This window comes from Eptesicus fuscus, chromosome 6, assembly GCF_027574615.1.
Source record: "Eptesicus fuscus isolate TK198812 chromosome 6, DD_ASM_mEF_20220401, whole genome shotgun sequence".
NCBI classification, from domain to species: domain Eukaryota; kingdom Metazoa; phylum Chordata; class Mammalia; order Chiroptera; family Vespertilionidae; genus Eptesicus; species Eptesicus fuscus.
This window is the reverse complement of record NC_072478.1, coordinates 86,012,098-86,018,482: the sequence shown is the minus strand read 5'-3', so window position 1 is coordinate 86,018,482 and position 6,385 is coordinate 86,012,098. Positions and strand designations below refer to the sequence as shown.

The 6,385-nt window shown below is 37.2% G+C and overlaps 1 long non-coding RNA gene across 3 annotated transcripts in view; it reads right to left on the bottom strand.

Moving 5' to 3' along the window:
• Positions 1-754: 754 nt before the first annotated feature.
• LOC114231677 (uncharacterized) overlaps positions 755-6,385 on the bottom strand; it is a 315,772-nt gene continuing 310,141 nt past the window's right edge. For all 3 annotated transcript variants that reach the window (XR_008556400.1, XR_008556402.1, XR_008556401.1), the window contains 2 exons: positions 2,684-2,824; positions 755-1,156 (listed from right to left, as the gene is read on the bottom strand). This is a non-coding gene — a long non-coding RNA (uncharacterized LOC114231677). The remainder of the gene's footprint in view (positions 1,157-2,683; positions 2,825-6,385) is intronic.

Sequence of the window (6,385 nt, the reverse complement as noted above, 5' to 3'; positions counted from 1 at the left end):
GAACCTAGGGGAGGAGCAGGTCCTTTGCCTGTAAGAAACTTTCATTTATAAAGAGGAAATTTGTTTCTGTGTCAGGTGTTGTAAACATTCTTTTTGGGTTTTTTCTTCAGACTTGATAAAATGCCTTTCTTCTCATCATGGATCAAAGTTATTTTCATCATTGCCTTGGCATTTTTTCTTTATTCTGGTGAGTACATTTTAATTCTGGATGAAGCAGTTAATATATCATAGAAATTGCAAGAGACAACTTCTGTTATCTCAAAATGGAGCATCTTCTTTTATTGGGTTTGTAATATTTTAACTGGCCCAATGAAAGGGGGCAAGTTACAAAGCCCTTTTAAGAAATTACATCTGTGGATTGCTTTTTCTCTTTTCCCACCTTAGAGGAATGGAAGCAGAGAGATGGGTTAGAATGAGCAGAACTTTGCTTCTTGTTTATTTATGACTAAAATTATTTACCTAATTATTATTATTATTACTTTTTGGAGGTCAGATTCTATGTTTGCTAAATGCAGAGTGTAGGGAGTAATGATGCCTCCTAGGTCTGACATTCCTTGGCAATTTGATTTGTTGTCTGCCTGTTCTGAGGCCACTAAAGTAAAAACTTTGTGTAAGTGGAGAACTCATTGACCCCTCTCCTGGAAATTTATCTTCCGTTAGTGCAAGGAGACTGAAGAATTTGTGTAAAGTAGTTTTAAGGTGTTGAACAGATCCCGGATATTAAAACTAAGCACTATTTCATTAAGTGGTAATTAATTTATTCATGTTAGGTGACTTTATGCAAGGCATATTAGAGACATTAAAAAAGGCATTGTCTTCTCTGACTAGCATGTCTCATTTATTACAAAATGAATAAAAAGAAACATGTTATCTTCACAGGAGAGTGTGGTGATTGCTGCACAACACTTACACGTATTTTTCCCAGATGAGAATAATTTGGAATTTTATTTCCAGATTTGGAGCTATTTTGTGAACTTACTGTTTTGATACTACCACAAGAGGCTCACCTCAGAACTTGGAGGTACTAGTAGGCAATATGTGTAGTATTTTGCTATTAAAAGGTATAGGTTCTTCCCACAGGGACTCTGATTGTTTTCCGATTCTTCTTATTTTTACGTTTTCTTTTGTGTGCTGGTTACAGGAAATTCTCTTCCAACTGTAAAACACGTGCGCAAACGGGTAAGTTTAATTTTGATTAATTTTAATATTGAAAAAGGTGAACTTTTAATTGTTTCATATTGTAGGTTTTAATAGCAAATTTCACCAAATGCTCTGCCAGTGTTGCACAGTGGTTACGCTTCCACCCATGAAGCATGAGGTGCCTGGTTCAATTCCTGGTCAGGGCACATGCCCAGGTTTGGGCTAAATCCCCAATTGTGGTATGCAGGAGGCAGCCAATGGATGTTTCTCTTTCTCTCATTAATATTCCTATCTATCTACACCTTTTACTTACCTCTATTAAAAAAAAGATTCACCAAACAAAATGTGTAAAAAGAGTGATCCTCAAAAAATTTTTTTAATTATGCCATTATTATGCTAGATTAAATGAAATTAAGCCAGTCTTAAAAAACTATTTGGTATTTTGGATAAGATAAAAATATCCCATTATTTCAAAGATTCCATTATTGGGTATCCTTGTTATTTGTAAGCATCTGATAAAGGTTACAGTGGCCCTAGCTGGTTTGTGGCCCTAGCTGGTTTTGCTCAGTGGATAGATCATAGACCTGCTGACTAAAGGGCCCCAGGTTCGATTCCAGTGAAAGGCACATGCCTGGGTTGTGGGGCTCTGTCCCCAGTGGGGAGCATGCAGGAGGCAGCCAATCAACGATTCTCTTTCATCATTGATATTTCTATCTCTCTCTCCCTCTCCCTTTCTATCTGGAATCAATAAAAATGTTAAAAAAAAAAAAAAGGAATTCTTCCCTAAGACTGTAATATAGAAATCTTACCTGAATTTCTAGCCTGCCCTAAAAACTTACCAGTCCCCACAACTGTATGAGCCATTAGTTAAAATCTCTTTATCTCTCTCCTTAAAAAAAAAAAAAATAAATAAATAAAAGAAAAAGAATAACGTAGAATTGTGTATACTAGCAAAACAAGAGGATTACAAATATTATCCACTTGAAGGTGGATAAAATAATAATTTTCATATATTCACAGAGCAGAATATTATATAGAAGAAACATCTACATAGCTAAAGTTTACAAATACATTTTAAAAGCCAGTCTGTCAGAATACATACCACTATATTTATTTAGGTAAATTACCAATACTGACATTACTACTAACCAAAATTTATATACTTACACAAGTACTAATGTATTGAATATGTACATATCTGCTGATAATCTAAATGTATCAGATACTCTAATAGTGAAACAATTGAGAAATATAGGAAAATTATTAAAATTTCATCTTTCTACACCTTATGGTATGAAATAATGGGGAAATCTGATGCAGGCAGGAGGAGAAGTGCAACAAGGGTAGCTAATTTATACAAATACATTCAGCCATTTGTCTGTATTTTACAAATAACATTGGGTTTGTAAAGATATATCAATAATATTTTATGTCTAAGTGGATGATTCATTTCCAAACCTCATTATAGAAGATTTTCATTCCATTTTGATGCATGGTATCTTGTACTAAGATTAAAGAACATTTCATTCAAAAAGTTCATTACCTGACAAAGTTTATGTTCTTCTTTATGTTTAACAGCCAAACTGTGGTGCATATAGGGGTCGATTAAATGTTTGCTCCAACCAAGTGGATCCAATCTGCGCAGGCCGTGGCCGTACTTTCTACAACGAATGTGTTTTCTGCTCTGTAGTATTGTAAGAACACAAAATAATGAAGTAACCATCATAAAAATGATAGGAAAACCCAAGTTTCTGATAGCCTAGGCACAGGATATGTGGAAAAAAAATTGTACTATCTTAGTAAAAGTCACAAAATCACACTGGTACCTTTCCCAGGAGTTCTCTTTTGCAAAAGCGGTTTGGTATTTGACCTATCAATGTTACTGTTGGATATTTTGCAAATGTACAAATCAATTAATTTAGTTTATTCATTAGGACTTAACAAATGTCAGTCTATGGCCAATATATTGAATTCTGAAGTCCCTATGATAACTGATAATCTCTATGATGTAGCTTCAAGCTACAGGGAACATAATTGAGCAAGAAACACTACTTGACTACAGAAATTTTAAGTCCATCACAATGGGCCTATTCATGCTAGAGGGTATCCTGTGATTTGGGTCCACCTTTTCTTCTGAACTCCAAGATAGACTGCAAACCTTCTTTAGAGAGCAGGGCATTCTAGGACACTTCCACCCAACCTCCTTTTCTATATCCTTCACTCCAAGGAATTTGCATTTTAATGGTTCAGCCAGTCTTCTTAGCTTCCTCTTCACTTTCATTCAAATTTATTTCCTTTTATTTAATCCCCAATTCGCTTCTACTTCTAGAGAAGCATATCAATCAAACAATCTCCAGTCATATCCTTTCTCCAGTATGAGCGGGTTCCAAGACCGAGCCAGGACTGACTATGTAGGAAGGGTCAAGTAGCCCAGATGAGGGAAGGATGGGTGCAGGGCTGGGGAACATGTGGGTCCCAGCTGCTGGTTGAGGTGGAGCACAGCCTCTCCACAAAGTGCACTTAATGCAATACCCAGTTAATTTTGAATGCTGTTTATAACAATTTCTGTTTCTCTTTTCCTTTGCAGAGACTCTTATAGACCACCTAAATTTCGGCATTATGGGAGATGCCCGGATAGATAGGGCAATCCTATTACGCAGTGGATTCTACAGCCAATCAGAGTCTTTTCAATCAGGGCATTAAATTTCTAGGTGACCAGACAAAGCCTTCTATGCTATAAAAGAGGGAATATAGAGTGTTGAAATTGTCTCTCAACTCTAAGAACTTTTGATTGATTTTCATTCTCTGTTCAATTATTAAATAGCATATGAAAAACTACCTTAATCGTGTATTTGATAATATAAAACCTAATGCAATTTACAATCATAAATATTTCAAATCAATACAATGTTAAATGATATTAGCATTTTTAAAAATACCACCTTGCAATAAAAATGGTGGCAGAGTAAGTAGATGCTTCATGGACATGCTCCCAAGACCAAACTGGTATTACAACTAAAATAGAGAGAAACTTCCTGAATAATCAATGGAAACTCACAGGAGAGACCCTGAGACTCGAGGACCAAAAGTGGAGACTGCATAGAGACTGGTAGGAGGGGTGGAGGAACAAAAGGGCTGGCCAGGCACCCACAGACAGCAATTGAAGTCCTGGAGATATATCCCAGCTGTGGGGGATTGCCACTGAGAACTCTGAGATATAATCCCCAATCTAAGTCCCCCACCTCCCAGCAGAGAGCACCATTCCTGAGAAGGGTACCCACATTACATCTGGCTGTGAAAGGCAGCAGGGTGCTGCCTGCCAGGGAGTGACAGATAAAAATTCAGGCACCCTCTTAAAAAGCCAATGCACAAAATGCCCTGTGAAGCCACCCACCTGTGCTCCAGCAGAGGGAAGGTAAAGTGAACTGGAGCTGTGAGAGTAGAAGCCAGGACAGGGGACTAGGGGATAGAGCTCAGAAGGCAAACACCCCAAGTTTCCTGGGTTGTCATTCCCTCACACAGCAGAGGACATCTTTCCCACATAGATATCTGCCTGGCCTGGTGGAAGATAGTTGACACACCTTATTGGAAAATACCTTGCCTTGATGTCCTTAACAGATTGAAAATAACAATTAGTCTCCAGGCAGAAGCAACTGCCAAGTCTGTTGAAAAAACTCGCAACAAACAAGAGAATGAATGCATAGCGGGCAATTCAAGTTGAAATCCTATCAGTCTGTAGGCCAGTGATGGCGAACCTATGACACGTGTGTCAGCACTGACACGAGTAGCCATTTCTGATGACACGCGGCCACATGCCGAGGATGAAACATTTGCTGCTCCTGAGGATGAAACATTTGCGACTAGAGTCTTGGAGTTAGTTTTTTCCTCAAAGTGACACACTACCCAAGTTATGCTCAGTTTTTTGGCGAAGTTTAACACACCACGCTCAAAAGGTTGCCCATCACTGATGTAGGCAGAGGAGGTCTATGGAAGCTTTAAATCTTTGCTTGATCTAATTATTCAGAAACAGCCTTTAACACTGTCCTTCACTAGAGATTGAGAGGTGTAGAGGATCTACCTAATACATAGTCACAAACCCAAACAGACAGCCAAAATGAGGAGACAAGAAACAACCTCCAAATGAAAAACCTAGAGAATTTTATAGAAAAAAAGATAAATGAAGGAGAGATAAGAAATATATCTGAAACAGAATTCAGAATAATGATGGTAGAGATGCTCAACAACATGAAAAATGATATAGTAACTATGAAAAAATAACAGTCTGAGATAAAGAAAGACATATCACAAATAAAGAACATTGGAAGGAATACACCACAGATTAGGGGAAACTGCGGATTGAATCACTGAATTAGAAGACAGAGTTGAAAAAAATCAGTTAATCAGAGAACCAAAAAGAAGAAAAAAAAAAACGAAAACAGGAGGACAGCGTAATGGAGCTGTGAGACGACATAAAACATAACAATATTAGAATAGCAGGTATGCCAGAAGAGGCAGAAAGGGAGAAAGGAATACAGAACATGTTTGAAGAAATAATGGCAGAAAACTTCCTTAACCTGGTAAAGATAAAAGTCACACAAGTTCATAAGGCATAGAGAACCCCAAATAAGAAGAACCCAAACAGACCCATGCCTAGGCACATCATAATTAAATGCCAAAAATCAAAGACAGAGAGAGAATCTTAAATGCAGCAAGAGAAAAGAAAACTGTTACCTACAAAGGAGTTCCCATAAGCTAGACACCTGATTACTCATCAGAAACTCTATAGGCTAGAAGGGAATGGCATGAAGTACTCAAGGTAATGGAAAGCAAAGATCTGATACAAAGATAATGATATCCAGCAAGACTATCATTCCAAATAGATGGACAAATAAATAGCTTCCCCTCAAAAAAGAAAAAGGCTATAGGAGTACATCATCACCAATCCAGCATTACAAGAATTGCTAAAGCAACTGCTGTAATGAGTAGAAGAAACAGAGATTCCTAGCCATACAGAATTAAAATGGCAATAAATAGGTACCTATCAATAATAACCCTAAACGCAAATGAATTAAATGCTCAAATCAAAAAGCATATAGTAGGTGACTGGATACAAAAACATAACCCAACTCTATGCAGTCTACAATAGAACCACCTCAAAACAAGACACACAGAAGATGTGAAGGGATAGAAAAAATTATTCCATGCAAATGGAAAAGAAAAAAAAAAAAGCTAGAGTAGCAATACT